Source organism: Helianthus annuus, chromosome 16 (genome assembly GCF_002127325.2).
Source record: "Helianthus annuus cultivar XRQ/B chromosome 16, HanXRQr2.0-SUNRISE, whole genome shotgun sequence".
Classification (NCBI taxonomy): Eukaryota; Viridiplantae; Streptophyta; class Magnoliopsida; order Asterales; family Asteraceae; genus Helianthus; species Helianthus annuus.
Genome location: NC_035448.2, coordinates 71,349,424 through 71,367,013, shown reverse-complemented (window position 1 = coordinate 71,367,013; position 17,590 = coordinate 71,349,424). Strand labels below are relative to the sequence as shown.

At 40.4% G+C, this 17,590-nt stretch overlaps 1 long non-coding RNA gene across 2 annotated transcripts; it reads left to right on the top strand.

The window, feature by feature from the left end:
* Window positions 1–14,764: 14,764 nt before the first annotated feature.
* On the top strand, window positions 14,765–17,147 carry LOC110934621. Of its 2 annotated transcripts, none has more exons than XR_002588497.1 (3): window positions 14,765–14,873; window positions 16,033–16,116; window positions 16,957–17,147. It is a non-coding gene; the product is annotated as an uncharacterized LOC110934621 (long non-coding RNA). The 2 variants fall into 2 exon arrangements; XR_002588495.1 differs by having other exon boundaries at window positions 16,028–16,116.
* Window positions 17,148–17,590: the final 443 nt, after the last annotated feature.

Below are 17,590 nucleotides of genomic sequence, written 5' to 3'. Positions count from 1 at the left end.
GTAAAATGTAACGCCCCAAAAACTCGAATTTTAATTGACTAGTATGTCTCTTTGTGTAATGACATAAAATAAAATAACCAAGCTATTTAACTTAGTTAAATAATTAGTCAAGTAACAGGAGAATGAAACTTAGTGCTATTGGTGAAAAAAGAATAAACTAGAAGGACTAAAAGTGGGAAATTGAGTTTAAGTTTCTTATAAACTAGAAAGTTCATTATGGGTGTGTGTATGCTGGTTGACACCCACAAGAAGGATGATGCGTGGTTGAAAACCGCCGTTCGTTAATGCTTAAGTTGATGTTTTTACTTGACTTTTAATCTTGAATAGCCTACTTTTAATTAGATTTGTGTTTTGCAGGTTTAATGAAGTTTAAGGAGCTTTTCGGGAGCTTTACGGATCACCGGATCGAAAACCGGAGCACCGGAACGCATTACGGATCAAACGGGAGTGAAACAAGCAAAATCTGAAAATGAAGTTTTGAGAACCCGTCGCCGACGGGTCCCAAGCCGTCGGCGACGCCCCCTTAAAATGCCCGTAGGCCAGAAACACCCGTATCCAGACTAACAACCCGTCGGCACCATTTGAGGAATTGGGAACCCGTCGGCGACGGGGTCATGCCCGTCGGCGACGGGCAGCAGAAAACAGCAACGTGAATTTTGATTTTTCTTGTGTGAGGATCGACTATTATTGGTCGTTGGCCATTCATTACGGGAGTTACACACTTTTTGGAGTTTGAAACTTCATCTTGGAGCCGAATTCACCTACCATTACATCTCCAATTCCATCTATCACTACAATCCCCATCCGAATCAAGAATCATCATCACCATCTACACAATCAAGCATTCCACAAACCCTAATCCTTCCACCATCACCATCCATCACCAACCTTCATCATTCACCAATCATCCAATCAAGCTTCAAGATGACTCCATCCGCATCCCAAACATCCGGTGATCAAGTTGCATCAACCATGAGCGGCTAATCATCTCGGTTTCACCCTGGTGTAGGTAGTTGTTAATTTTAGGGCTTCGAATTGTTCTTGTTTTAACTTAGTGACAATTTATATTTGATTTTTGAAACTCTTGATAATAGTGTTACATTTGTTGCGAATTCGTGAATTGTCGAGCGATGTTAAAAGTTATGACTTCATGAAATGGTGATATGTAATTGTGCATTATCATTGTTAGGATTTACTTGTGTTGATTACAAAGTGTCTTTTTGTCCGTTCTTCGGGGCGCTGATAGTTAGTAGCACCTAAGTCACGGTACACTAAATCCGTTAATCAAATGCATTTGAGTTAAAACTAAAACTTGTAGAGATCCTAGGTTAGCAATTACCGAAACCGGGTGTGATTCCTTTTTATTATTATTGTTCTCGTATCCAAATTTTCTTGCAATCGTTAAGTAGTAGTTGTTAATTAAGTAATTCAATTTCAGTAGTCCAAATTCACATCTTTCCACTAAACAAAAAAAATACAAAAATATCTGGCAAGCTTCATAACTGTGACAATTCTTTATAATTCGGTCAAATCCATACACAAACCACATACTCTTCGTGGTTCGACCCCTTGCTACCACTAGCTATTTGTTAAGGGTAATTAGGGCATATAAATATTATCTTTGACCGGAGCGCAACACTCCGATCAAATTTTGGCGCCGCTGCCGGGGAGTGCGTGCGCTTTGTGTTTGGATATTGTTTGAATTTGTGTGATTAACTGTTTAAGCTGTTTAGCTTTCTTTTTGTATTTGTCTTTTTCCTTGTTACGCGGGATGTGTTACTTGTGCAGGTTACAGGTAGTGCATGCATACGCGGAACTCCGGGAGGACTTCACCTTTAGTCTACGAACCGGAAAACGAAAGACTCGCAAGAAGGAACCTAGCAAGCCGGTTAGAAGCAACTCTTGCTTCTAATCAAACCAACCAAACACCACCACTCACACCGACCATTGAAACCGATTCAATGGCAAACCACAACTCCAACCAAGACTTCAATCTCAACCAAAATCTCAATCCAAATCAATTCCAATCCCGAGGAACCTTTTATCCCGCTCAAAACACCCAACCTATACCTCAAGAACAACCGGGTGGTAACACCAACGCTAGACCACCCACTCCACCTTTCCGAAACCAAAATACCAACAACACCCAACGAACACCTCAACAACAAACCCTTCACCGACAAGCATCGTTACCTATCAACCTTGATGATTGGAATGTCAACTCCGATCGTAGAGGTAACCGTGATCGCGGCAATCCCGCAAATGAAGACCCATTTTTCAACATCGACGATTTAAGGAATGCAATCCCCGATGATGAACCGTATAGTGTTCCCGGTTATCAATCGCCGGAGCACGTAAGCATTCATACGGAAAATTCGGACGATGGGGGGTACTACGATGATCGGGCTAATGATGATGAAGATTGGGGCTACATGAATAGGGGAAATGTTTACAATGATAGAAGGTATGATGATGAGGAGTTTGGCTACCAAAATGCCAATTACGTTGGGGATGGCGAATACGGTTACGGGGGTGGAAGAAATGATGGTTATGGGAACAACCGTCAACCACGAAACAACAACCAACGGAACCGGAATGATGGGCCTTATAACAACAACAATGCAAACCCTAACCGGATTCCTCGTTTCGTGGGAGGTGGTAACCCAAGGGAAAATCGAAATGAGGATCGAAGAGGTGAAAGACGGGATAATCGAAGACCGGTCGATCAAGAAGTTAATGGTCCACAACGTAGTCAACAACCTCCACGGGGAGTAAATGACCGTTTCCGACCGATAGTGACAGAGAATAATTCTCCGATAGTATGCGAAAGGAGGATGTTTGATTGTAAACCGCATTACATCAACATACTTCCTCACTTCAATGGGAGGTCCAATGATGAGCCATACACACATTTAACGGAGTTCTCTTCCATTTGTGATACTATTGGGGGGCACAATTTCGCACTAGAGGAAGTTAAGCTTCGGTTGTTTCAATTTTCGTTGAAAGACAAGGCAAAACAGTGGTTCCTCACACTTCCGGCCAATAGTATTCGAACTTGGGAACAAATGCAACAAGCATTTTTGGATGAATACTATTCTATGGCAAAGACCGACGATGCTAGAGATGAAATTCGGTCGTTTCGTCAACTTTCGAGTGAGCCTTTACATGAAGCATTTACCCGATTCAAAGAGCTAATGAGAAGATGCCCACATCACCAAATAGAAAAATGGGAGTTGGTGAAATGCTTTGTACGGGGATTGGATGATGCAACTTGGAATCGTCTAGAGTCAACAAGCAATGGAACACTCTTGAGCAACCATGAAGACGATGATTGGGAATTCTTGGAAAGGATGAGCAAGCGGTCTAAAGAAAAAGAATCGGCCGATAGAGCAAAGAGACATCCAGTTTCCCGGTCACTTCCCGATCTTGATTCCAAGGATCGAATCTCTTCTCTAGAGCGGGAAATGGCTCGTTTAAAGAAGAAAGAGGTAAATGCGGTTCAGTTTCCGGTTTGTGAAGAATGTGGAGATATTGGGCATGCAACCGAGCAATGCTCAATGGGGTCGAGTGGTTATACCGAAGAAGTCAATCAAGTGTATGGAGATAGAAAACAGTATGACATGAACTCCAACACTTACCATCCGGGTTTGAGAAATCACCCCAACTTCCGGTATGGCAACGCTTCCAATCAAATGAACCCGAATTTCCAATCGGGTAATCAAGGAGGAAGTGGGTCATCATATCAAAACCGTCAAGGTGGTAACCAAGGAGGTTACCAACGAAATTACAATCAAGGGTACCAAGGTGGGTACCAAAAGAATTACAATAACCAAGGCGGTAACGGAAGTGGGTCAAACAACCAAACCGGTGGTGATGACTTGAGTGCCAAGATGGATACTTTGCTAAACATGCAAAAGGAGACTCACAGTGATGTTAAAGAGATAAAGAAGGCAAACGAGATTCGAGACAAAGCACACGAGGCATTGGCGAAACAAGTGGGTCAACTAGCGGAAGAAGTGGCCCAAATAAAGGGAAGCATGGGGAAGCTTCCAAGTGACACCACCATAAACCCTAAGCATCAAGGGTCGAGCTCGAGGAACACACGTGAGGTACCAATTAATAAAATTACTTTACGTAGTGGTCGAGTTGTTGATAATGGTGTTAAAACACCACCACCCCAATTTGTTGAAGGGGTGGTGGAAGATGCTAGTGATGAGGAGCTTGAGGATGGTCAAACGGGTCAAAATAAAAATGATTTGAAAAAGAATAATGTTACTCCCGTTGCGACCATCCCCGTCCCCAAGGCTAAGGGAAAGGGTGTGGAGGCTAATACTGCCCCTTATCCCGAAGCATTGAAGGGACCCATAAAAAAAGTTGTAAACAAAAGAGGTCCACAACAAGAAGAGTTGTTGGAAATTTTCAAACAAGTCAAAATCAATTTACCTCTTTTGGATGCAATTAAGCAAGTACCGTCGTATGCTAAGTACTTGAAAGATTTGTGTACCCAAAAACGCACTCACAAATTTCCAAAAAAATTAGACTTAACCGAAAACGTGAGTTCGATTCTTTCGGGTGCACTTCCACCTAAGCTCCAAGATCCGGGTGCGCCTATCATTTCAATTTAAGTGGGCGATTTTAAAATCAACCGGGCACTTCTAGATCTTGGAGCTAGCGTAAGCATTCTACCGGGTAGCTTGTATGACCAATATGAATTTGGTCCATTTCAATCGTCAAACACCACCGTGGTGTTAGCCGATTTGACACCCAAGCTACCCCGTGGAGTTGTTTCGGATGTGATAGTGAAAATCGAGGATTTTTACTATCCGGTGGACTTTCTTGTGCTTGATTATGTGGCCAAGGACCCAACCAAACAACCTACGGTGATTTTGGGTCGACCGTTCTTAGCAACTGCAAATGCTCAAATTGACTGCAGAACGGGAACGGTTGACATGACATTTGGAAACCGGAGGTTGAGGTTGCATGTTTTTTCCGAACTTATAAGCCCTCCAGTTGATGATGAATGCTATATGGCAGACATTGTTGACACGTGTATACCTCTTTGCGACACAGTCGTTTATGGGGAAAACACAATGGAGGATTGTTATATGTTTGACAGGTCACAGGTGGAGATGGAGCAAAGCATGGACGAGGAAGTAAGGAGTTTGGAGGTGCTTGCGGTTAGGGAAGGAAAACCGACATGGACGCACCAAGTTGAAAGCTTACCGGAGAGCATTGACACTAAATTGAAGCCGTCATTAGTAGAGCCTCCGGAAGTTGAGTTGAAAGCATTGCCAAAGCATCTCAAGTATGCTTACATTGGAGAAGGCAATACCCTCCCGGTTATTATTGCATCGAATTTAACCGTGGAGCAAGAGAAAAAGTTGATGGAGGTATTGGTCACCAATCGGGCGGCGATTGGATGAACCATTGCGGATTTGAAGGGTATTAGTCCCTCGGTGGTGATGCACAAAATCATCACGGAAGAGAATGTGACTCCCGTTCGAGATGCACAAAGGCGGTTAAATCCGAACATGCGGGAGGTCGTGAAGAAAGAAGTGTTGAAGTGGCTTGATGCGGGTATCGTTTATCCGATCTCGGATAGCCAATGGGTGAGCCCAACACAGACGGTTCCCAAGAAAGCGGGTATACAAGTCGTCAAAAATGACGCAGGTGAAGAGGTAGCCACCCGGACGGTAACCGGGTGGCGAATTTGTATTGATTATAGGAAGTTGAATACCGCAACTTCCAAAGATCATTTTCCTTTACCTTTCATAGATCAAATAGTTGAGAAATTGTCGAGGCAAAAATTTTATTGCTTCTTAGATGGTTATTCCGGTTATAACCAAATTGCCATCCATCCGGAAGATCAATCAAAGACTACATTTACATGTTCCTACGGTACCTTCGCATTTAGGCGGATGCCGTTTGGATTATGTAATGCTCCCGCCACCTTCCAAAGGTGCATGATGAGTATCTTCTCCGATATGGTGGGAAAGTCGTTGGAAATCTTCATGGATGATTTCTCAATTTTTGGATCATCCTTTGAGACTTGTTTGGACCAACTAGATAAAGTATTAAAAAGATGTGTTGAAACTAGTTTGGTCCTAAGTTGGGAAAAGAGCCATTTTATGGTTCAAGAGGGAATTGTGTTGGGACACGTGGTGTCAAGTCGTGGGATAGAGGTTGATCGTGCTAAGGTACAAGTCATATCTACTTTACCATATCCCACGACCGTTAAAGGTGTTAGGTCGTTTTTAGGTCATGCGGGGTTTTATAGGCGGTTTATTAAGGGTTTTAGTGATATAACAAAGCCTTTATGTAATTTGTTGCTAAAAGACTAACCGTTTGATTTCAATGAAAATTGCCAAAATGCTTTTAACAATTTAAAAGAGAAGTTAGTGGAGGCCCCAATCTTGCAATCGCCAAATTGGTCTTTACCTTTTGAAATCATGTGCGATGCAAGTGATTATGCGATAGGGGCCGTGTTGGGACAACGGGTTGAAAAGAAACCCGTTGCCATATACTACGCAAGTAAGACTCTTTCGGATGCGCAATTGAATTACACAACCACCGAAAAAGAGCTACTTGCGGTGGTATATGCATTGGATAAATTTCGGTCTTATATATGGGGTAGTAAAGTGATTATTTACTCGGATCACACTGCAGTTAGGTACCTCATGGAGAAGAAAGATGCGAAGCCGAGGTTAATCCGATGGGTGTTGTTGCTCCAAGAGTTTGATTTGGAGATACGGGACAAGAAGGGCATTGAGAATGTGGTAGCGGACCACTTGTCCCGGTTGATGGTAGAAGATGATCCGAAAGCCTTAGAAATCAATGAGTCTTTCCCAGATGAGCATATAATGAAATTAGATAAATTGCCATGGTATGCTAACATTGTCAATTATCTTGTTACAGGTGATATGCCGACACATTGGGATAGACGGAAAAGGCAACACTTCATGTCCCAAATCAAATACTATCGGTTGGAAGAACCGCATTTGTGGAAGGAGTGTGCGGATCAAGTTATAAGGAGATGCATTGATGACGAAGAGATTCCGAGCGTGTTGCAGCATCTACACTCGTTTGCATGTGGTGGTCACTTTAGTGGTCACAAAACGGGTCACAAAGTGTTGAATAGTGGCCTTTATTGGCCTACCATTTTCAAAGATGCAAACGAGTTTGCCAAAAATTGCATAGAGTGTCAAAAATTAGGGGGTATATCAAAAAGGGATGAGATGCCCATGCAACCAATACTTGTAGTCGATGTTTTCGATGTATGGGGTATTGATTTTATGGGCCCATTCCCCAATTCCTATGGCAATTTGTATATCTTGGTGGCCGTTGACTATGTGTCAAAATGGGTCGAAGCAATAACCACCAAGACAAACGACCATTCCGTAGTATGTAACTTTGTCCAAACCAATATTTTCTCAAGGTTTGGGATTCCTCGTGTCATCATAAGTGATGGAGGATCTCATTTTAAAAATTTTCGGTTTGGCAAACTCCTAAAACGGTTTGGTGTTGACCATAGGATTGCTACCCCATATCACCCGCAAACAAGCGGGCAAGTTGAGGTGTCAAATAGGCAAATCAAAGAAATTTTGCAAAAGACCGTGCGGGCGGACCGTAAGGATTGGTCAATTAAGTTGAACGATGCTTTATGGGCCTACCGGACGACACATAAGACACCCATAGGCACTACACCTTACCGGTTGGTTTATGGTAAAAATTGTCATTTACCGGTTGAACTTGTGCACAAATCCTTATGGGCTATTAAAGAGGTTAATGTGCAATATGATGATGCAGGTAAGGAACGGAAGCTCAAGTTGTGTGAATTGGAGGAGCTACGGGAGATGGCATATGAATGTGCGTCCAAGTACAAGGATGGGATGAAAAGAGTGCATGATGCCAAATTGAGAAAGAAAGAGTTTGAAGTGGGTCAAAAGGTGTGGCTCTACAATTCGAAGCTCAAATTCTTTCCCGGAAAGCTCCGAAGCAAATGGATGGGACCCTATGTTGTCACCCAGGTCGGACAATTGGGTGATGTTACTATCGAGGACTCGAAGGACAGGGTACGGCAAACGGTAAATGGTCATCGGCTAAAACCGTTTCTTGAGGGTAACGAGAAAGTGGATGCAAACAAGGAATCGGTAAGCTTCGTGGTAAGTTTCCCGGTTTATGAGGTCGAATGAAAAGGACCGGTAACACTTTGTGTAAAGTTATGTATAATTGTTTAATTGTTTGTGTGTTTCGAGGATTATCGTTTTCAACTGATACTAATATCTCTTGATTGTGTGAAGTCCGGACATTCCGAACGGGTCATGAAGACACAAGGTATGTGTTTAGGCTTTGTTATGTGCATTGAGGACAATACACGATTTTTTTGGGGGGTGGTAGGGCCGTTGACGATTATCGCGTTTTTAAATTATAACTTAAAAAAAAATTACAAAAAGATTTTTAATAATTTTTAGGAATTTTTAGTGTACATAGTCCCTTTATTAAAAACTCATAATTTTCCTCATATTTTTCAAAAAAAAAAAAATTAATAAAATATAAAGCCCGTCGGCGACGGGAGTGGTGTCGTCGGCGACGGCTTCAAAAACTTGCCCGTCAGCACTTGTTTCCCGTATCCAGGTAATTAGCCCGTCGCCACCACTGCCGTTTTCCCTTGCCCGTCGGCGACAGGGTGGGACCCGTCGGCGACGGGTTGCCAAATTCTTTCCGACGCAGGTCGTGTCTAGGGGTTTAAAAACGATTTCAAACTCTTTTTCACCTAACCAAACACTATCAAAACTCAATATTAACCACAAATTCGACCCATAACCATCTTACATCATTCTTTACTTTCAAAATCTCTGACTTCTCTCTCCAAACTCACCTATTCCCTTCATCTTCCTCATATTCACCTCAAGAACCCTAAACCTTCAACTTCTCATAACTCTCTCAATTTTTCACCAAATCAACTGATTTTTGAGTCCATCTTGGCTAATTTTTCAAGAGGAACAAAACCCCCAACACGGTTTTCATCAACTCTTGCGATTTCGTGAGATTTCTGGGCGTGTTACTTAGGGTTTTTGACGGGGTGTTCATCAATTTACTTGCTTTACATCTTTTCACTGTTTTTCTTGCTTCAACAATACAAGGTATGGATTCTCTTTAATCTTATGCTTGATTATCATGCATGTAATGTTTTTCCTCCGAAGTTTTAAACTTTTTAGTTTAAGAGTAGGTTGTTTAGACAATGTATGTTGTTCTAGCATGAATTTGAGTAAGATTAGTTGTTGTTGATGGAATTTGAGCATGTTTTAACTATAGTGAAGTAATTACACTTGTTATGTACATGATTGAACGTGAAAGTGATGTTGAATACATTGTTGAAATTATAAGAAGTTGTAAGATTAACAAGGAAATTAATAAGTTCATGATAAAATTACGACTTTTAAAGTTTAAAAATGCGATTTTACTTTCACTTGTTAATTAAAAATTTCAACATCGCACCTCATGTTCAAAGTTTGAGAGTTTAATGAAGGTTGAACTTATATTGATGTTTGCTTGTTTGTGATTGTAGTTATGGCGGGTGGCAAGAGACAAAAGACTACAGGCCAAGCTTCATCATCCGGGGTTGGTTCTTCTTCCGGTTTAATACCGAAGAAGTGGGAGCAATTAAGCTCCGTGGAGGAGAACGACGCAAGATTATACAGACAGGATTGGGAGTGGGCGAAGTTTAGGGATAGCCAAAGTGCTAGAATTTGGGATGACGAGAAGAACAAACCGTTGTCCCATTATCAAGACAGGAAGTTAGAGGCTAAGTTGTGGAAATGGAAGATGGTGAACGGTGTGAACACTTCAGTTCCAACAAGGGTAATATGTGAACGAGTTGTGAACGTGGAAGAATTTCGTCAGATCGGGATTGTACAGATGTTTAAACGTCTAGGATGGGAAAGTGTCCTTGATTGGTGTGAAGATAATACCTCCAGGATATACTTAGCGGAAGTATGTGAATGGTTATCCACCTTGAAGCTCATGAACAAGAATGAATCTCCATCACAGTGGAAGTTGGTGGGAAAGACTACTCGAGGGAACATGACAATGTCCTTCGAGACGATGAATCGTATTGCTCGCTTCGACTCCTTGGGAGTACAAGCATATGATTACCCACCCATCGAGCAGTTTTTGGATAATCATTTGAACAACAACGATGCCGAGCAACTGTTAGATGTTATCTTACCGTTCCACAAAGGGGGAGAAATGAAAAAGAAGCAAATGTCGCTTGAGGGAAAGATTCTTCAAGGGATTTCTGTTGAGAACATCTTGGCGAGGTTTGGTGATCGTGGAGGTGTTAGAGTGAGCGACTGTAGGGTGGTGCACCCCTTACTTTATGGGACCCCAACACTGTCGTGGAGACATATAGTGATGATGAACACGTGGGCTACCAGGGAGTCGTCCCAGAGGCAGTTTATTCCATATGCACGCCTCATTAGCGCCATGATTGTGCAACAAAATGGTTTACCCCTGGAATCACTATGGGTTCCTAAGCCGGTGGAGGAGTTTAATTTGGCGTACATGAGGAAGAATTGGAAGATAGAAGTTAAGTTCTCGGGAAATAAGTACGTTGTGACCGATGATTTGGGCAACAAGTTTGAGATCCGTACTTCTGGAGCACCACCAGTAGAGGAAGAAGATGAAGAAATGGGGGAGGAAGAAGAGGAAGTTGAACCCTCCGGTACACAAAGACCAAGGCAACGGTACATGCGGCCACATAGGGAAATTAACGCAGACGTGGCGGGTTTTGTGACCATGAGACGGGTGCCTTCCTACAAGAATTTTGATCGGGGGCAACAGGAGCTATATGACAATGTCTCCACTTGTATAGGTGAAGGAAGGGAGTACAATCGAAGAAGGGAAACTTGGGAGGGGTCCCATGGATCCTCAATGCAAGAATATTGGGCAGCTCAAGAAGCCCATAGGGAAAGAATGAACAAGTTCATGGAAGAACAAGAACTGTTTCAAGCAATGCAAAGATCACACATGGAATAGTTGGCAAAAATGCAGGAGGATGAGGCTGCCCGAAGACGGGCATGGGAAGAAGCAGCGGCAGCACATCAACAAGAAGAAACAGAATTGAACCGACGCCGTTGGAGTGCTTTGTACATCTCTCAACAAATGGCGATTAATAACACCAAGGTGCTCCATGATCAGGAGCGACACCAAAGAGACTACCAAGCTGGCCTCCCCTATGCTGAGCATTCGGGGTGGACAAATTACTCCGAACTTCCTCACCCGCAAGGCCCATCCGACCCGACTCCACATTGGCCCGAAGCGGTAGGGTCTAGCTTCGTCCCGATCCCGTACCAACCGCCACCTCAAGGAGAACAAAGCCCCCTCGATAACTATAGGGATATGTTTGAGGCCCTCACTGGTTATCCTTACCAACCCAACCCGCCAATGGATCCAAACGAGCGATATCAGCGGTAGAGGTATGGTATATTTTATGTTGTTGTTGTTGTATATTGTGTTCCCTTATTTCTTGTCGTTTTTATTTAATTTTTGCCTAGTTAAATGAACGTTGTGGGTGTGTTCACTATATAACCCTCACGAGACCTACTCGTCCTCCCAAGCTATTGGGGGGTTTAAAAGGGCTTGTTGCATACGCTAAATGTAACCGTGATTCCTACGAAAGTGAGTTAGGCTTGTTGTTGTTGTAAAATATTTTCCACATAAATCAAAGTAAACTAACGAATGGCTTGGTAACGTGTTCATAAAAAAAGGTAGAACTAAGTAACTAACAAATTTTGATGGTTGTGAGAAGCATGCTTCTACACAAGGATTAGAATTTGTAGGTACAACATGTTCGCGGGACAACCATTTTTATGAAGAGACGAAGGATATGAGTATCAAGCGATAAAAATCAGGTGCATGTGTTTCTTTTTACTTTGATTGTTAGTTTAGAATAAGTGGATTGTAATGTGTATTTTAATTTCCGGGGTGAAAAGTTGGGAAGGTTAGTCGTGTCGCATCCCTTGTGCATTTTAAAAAACTATAGTTCTTACACATTGAGGACAATATGTACTTCAAGTGTGGGGATGGGGGAGTAGTAAAAGTTTTCGATTTTACCCATGCATTTAAACACTACACATTGAGGACAATGTTTACCTCAAGTGTGGGGATGGGGGAAAATTTCAAAAATTTTTCAAAAATGTCTTGTTTTCAAAGCGATCTTAAAAGCACAAGTAACCAAGTCAACGAGGGATGTCACAACCCATTTGGTCTTTTGTCATGGTCAAGTTCAAATTAATAAGCATAGCGGGTATTTATCGGGTGGTTATTTGGGAATAATTCGCCTAAGGAACTAGCAATTTATGCATATCACATATCATACCCTTATACGTGAGGTTTGAGCCACTTATATATCATAGATTTACATTTACATGTTTCTTTGTTTGAGTGGACCATTAGTCGCGTATTGTAGAACTTGCAACTTTTGATACGTTTGAGACTATAGACCAAATACAAGCACGAGAATGATTAAGGCATTAGGTAAACCTTTTTCTCTTAAAACCATTTTTCTATCCTTACCCGAACAAATTCCTTAGTCGCCCATTTTGAGCCTAAACCTTTCGTTTGACCACCCTATAGCCCATAAACCTTAAACCTTTTCTTTTTAAACCCGTGTGATGAAAATTCGATTATAGGAGTCGCATTTGTATAGTTATTCTTGATTGTTTGCATTGTTGGAAAAAAAAAACAGAAAATATTATGAAAAAGAATTGAAAATTGTTGAAGAAAAACACAAAAAGAAGTGTTAGTAGTTGTCGAATAAAAGGGTGAAAGATTATTGCCCATAGTTGATGTTTATATTTAGTTTTGTTTAATTTAGTGGTTTGTAATAAAAATCGAATTTTCATCGCCATAGCCACTTTAAAATGTCCTATTCCCTACCCTTAGCCTAGCCCCGTTACAACCCTTCAAAGACCTTTTGACTTGTGCTTAGTATTTGTGTTCGGTGGTGGAGAATGATTGAGTTGCAAGCCTATGCGGGTACGTGTTCTAATCGGTTTTGAGCGATTAATTGTTGAAATGCTAATACATTATACACGTTAGCAAATTTTAAGCCGAGTGGAGAGCACATTGTGAGGGATATGCATGCGTTGTTAGTTTTACAGGCGGGTTAGTCTTGGATAACCATTAGTATATGTGATTATTCACTTAACCGGTAAATATGTGAAATTTGTAAAGAGTTTGAACTTTTGTATGACAATAGACCTTAACCTCTGTCTCGGGAATGGGATGTGCATTTGTTGTTCGACCCACGTGAAAGTGAAAAACTGATTTGCTTGAGGACAAGCAAAAGACAAGTGTGGGGATGTGATGCGTGGTTGAAAACCGGCGTTCGTTAATGCTTAAGTTGATGTTTTTACTTGACTTTTAATCTTGAATAGCCTACTTTTAATTAGATTTGTGTTTTGCATGTTTAATGAAGTTTAAGGAGCTTTTCGGGAGCTTTACGGATCACCGGATCGAAAACCGGAGCACCGGAACGCATTACGGATCAAACGGGAGCGAAACAAGCGAAATCTGAAAATGAAGTTTTGAGAACCTGTCGCCGACGGGTCCCAAGCCGTCGGCGACGCCCCCTTAAAATGCCCGTAGGCCAGAAACACCCGTATCCAGACTAACAACCCGTCGGCACCATTTGAGGAATTGGGAACCCGTCGGCGACGGGGTCATGCCCGTCGGCGACGGGCAGCAGAAAACAGCAACGTGAATTTTGATTTTTCTTGTGTAAGGATCGACTATTATTGGTGGTTGGCCATTCATTACGGGAGTTACACACTTTTTGGAGTTTGAAACTTCATCTTGGAGCCGAATTCACCTACCATTACATCTCCAATTCCATCTATCACTACAATCCCCATCCGAATCAAGAATCATCATCACCATCTACACAATCAAGCATTCCACAAACCCTAATCCTTCCACCATCACCATCCATCACCAACCTTCATCATTCACCAATCATCCAATCAAGCTTCAAGATGACTCCATCCGCATCCCAAACATCCGGTGATCAAGTTGCATCAACCATGAGCGGCTAATCATCTCGGTTTCACCCTGGTGTAGGTAGTTGTTAATTTTAGGGTTTCGAATTGTTCTTGTTTTAACTTAGTGACAATTTGTATTTGATTTTTGAAACTCTTGATAATAGTGTTACATTTGTTGCGAATTCGTGAATTGTCGAGCGATGTTAAAAGTTATGACTTCATGAAAAGTGATATGTAATTGTGCATTATCATTGTTAGGATTTACTTGTGTTGATTACAAAGTGTCTTTTTGTCCGTTCTTCGGGGCGTTGATAGTTAGTAGCACCTAAGTCACGGTACACTAAATCCGTTAATCAAATGCATTTGAGTTAAAACTAAAACTTGTAGAGATCCTAGGTTAGCAATTACCGAAACCGGGTGTGATTCCTTTTTATTATTATTGTTCTCGTATCCAAATTTTCTTGCAATCGTTAAGTAGTAGTTGTTAATTAAGTAATTCAATTTCAGTAGTCCAAATTCACATATTTCCACTAAACAAAAAAAATACAAAAATATCTGGCAAGCTTCATAACTGTGACAATTCTTTATAATTCAGTCAAATCCATACACAAACCACATACTCTTCATGGTTCGACCCCTTGCTACCACTAGCTATTTGTTAAGGGCAATTAGGGCATATAAATATTATCTTTGACCGGAGCGCGACACTCCGATCAAAGGAGATGGAGATACCTTCAATTCAGCCCCTTTTTGTCTAAATTGAAGATGGATTCATGCTAAAATTCATGCTTGTGCTTGAATTCTTGATCATCTAGCCCTATAAATCACTTGGTAAGTTATAGATTCTTATTTGGTGATCTTTTTAGAAATGAGTTATGATCAAATCCATGGATTGGTATGAAACTAAGCATGATTATGTATTAGAAGCCTCAAATAGAAATAATTTTGTATGTAATTTCAAGTAAATTGATGTTTGAGATGAAAACCCACTAGTTGGGTGATGAAGGTGACATGGGTGTTTCACCTATGTCCAAGTCTTGTTCAAATCATGATGTAGTGTAAAGTTTTAGATAAATTCTTGTTAGATGGATTTTGTATATTATAAAGTATGTATGAAATTTGGTTATATTTGATGAATGAAAGCCATTAGTAGAAGAATGAGCATATGATACTAGTACATCATGCTTAGATAGTAGTACGCACACCAAGTGTTTGATGAAATGCATAGGTGAGATATTTGGATGAGATTGGATGTAAACAATGAATAAATATGTATTGAATATAGACATGATATACTTAATAGTAAATTATCATGAGAATTATGTTCTTGATGAAATCCATCTCCGAATGTAGTTAAATTGTGATTGAGTAGAAGTATGTTTTAAGAGTTGTGCTATATGCTTGGTTGATGTAACGCACATCTTGTGGATTGTTTGATTGTCTATTGGTGATTGATAAGTAAGGGTGAAACTTATGAGATCCTAGAAAGGGGTAATGTTAGAATGATATCGGATTAGCTAAGTATATGATAGGGTACTAGTTAGGAAGTTAAAAAAAATGCCAACTTGAATGAAATGAGTGTTTGTGTAACTAGGTGATCATGTGTTCGTATGTGCATCGTTACATGAGTATGAAATGAATATAATATTCATAGTTTAACCCACTATAATAAGATGACTGTAAAAGATTAAGTTGAAAGTTCATATGATAAGCAGTTGACTTTCTACGCATAAACGACATGGTTAGACTTTTTTCCATAAATGTAAGATTAGAAATAATCGTGTGATATGTGTTGGGCAAATGATGTGTTATGTATTACTAGGAGATTAAATTTCATGAACGTGGAACCATGTGATTATCGTTTCGTGTCATACGCATGTTAGTGAATGATTGACTAATGAAAGTAATGCAACTAAGAATTTGAAATGATTATCAATATGGATGAACATGCATACTAACAAGTTATGAAAATGATGGCATGAAAGAATAGGAATTTCATTAGTAAGGACTCAAGCACGGAAGGCTAACGAGTCAAATGGGGGTAAGAAGACGAGCATGAACATGGACGCTAAAGGTAAGTGGATTCCGAAACTCACTTCTTAGTATACATGATGAAATTGTTGTATGAATGTTAGGGGTCATGTAGGAATAGTTGTGAAATGAAAATAAATGGGGTAAAGAATGTTGTAGTAGGTTGTTTATAGTTTAAAAGTAACGGAAAATGCTTGGTGAGACTAAATGGGTCAAAACATGAAAATTGGCATGGTGAGATTTAGTTGTTGGTTTGATTTTAATGTTAAGCGTTAGAAGGATATGGGAAAAAGGGTTGAGGAAAAGTATAGGATGAATTTGGGAACTTGAATGATGACTATTTCACGTTTAGGAACCCCTAGAATTCTCGGTGAGTGTGTAGAAGGAACAAAACAAGAAATTCAGCGTTGGTTTAGCAGGCCTGGCCGTAAGCTATGACAACCCAGCCGTAACTTACAACAGATTTTGCCTTTTGACATGTAGTATGAACTTGTAGGTATAACCATGAATATATAAAAGGATATACTCGCGTTGTAGTCCAATAGTTGCATATCAATGGCAATATTTTTATGAAGATGTTAAATTTTAATATGTATACAAATATAAATGTAAATCCAAGATGTAATTATTTGAATGTATATTGATGGGTTGTGTTAATAGGAAATTGTAGACAAGATGCTATCTGTGTTATCTTGAGAAAGAAATGTAATGTGCAGGTACGCTAACATAGAGAATGAGCATTGATACCCAGATGTAATTGATGAATGAGGAAGGATAATTGAATGAAACATCTATTGTCGTCTAAACACTTTAGTTTCGTGTTTTATAGTATATGTAAGATGTCACTATATACTAATGTGTGAATTGTTTATGGTGACAACAGGTCACTCGAACCATTGTTATTATCTAAGGATAAACGGGTGGAGATCGAGCTAAAGAGCTTGGACTGTATGGAAAAAGGTTGTCACCTATACATATTTGAATGATTTAATCATTATGATAATTACCTATGATTGATGTAAATTCTTTTAAAGAAGTGGTTTTTATGGTTACGATTGTTTAATTCATTTGTGAAGAAAGGATTTTTATGGTTCGAAATTCCGCTGCGTCTTAATGGTTTAAACTTCTCGGGGTGTAACATAAAAGAAAATGAAAATCTTACAGTTGGACCTAATTTTGGCAAAACCTAGTAACCATTAACAGGTAAAAAAAATTCTAATAAAATGAATAGTCTAAAAAACCACCAATACTCAATATACTATCATATGTGAGAACGTTGCACCATAGGGACAACTCATCATACGAAGAGGACAAATCCACCATGAATGCAATTACCAAAAAACATCCACCATGGATGCAAACTAACAATCGGGCAGGCTAAAGGGAATTCATCCTATTTCAGTTGCATGTATACGAACCGTTGCGATATGGGCTAGCTTACCTTTGAGATTCAACAACGGGAATTCTAGCGACAATTAGTTCACACTACATCTCAATCAAAAAATTTTGCAGCCACC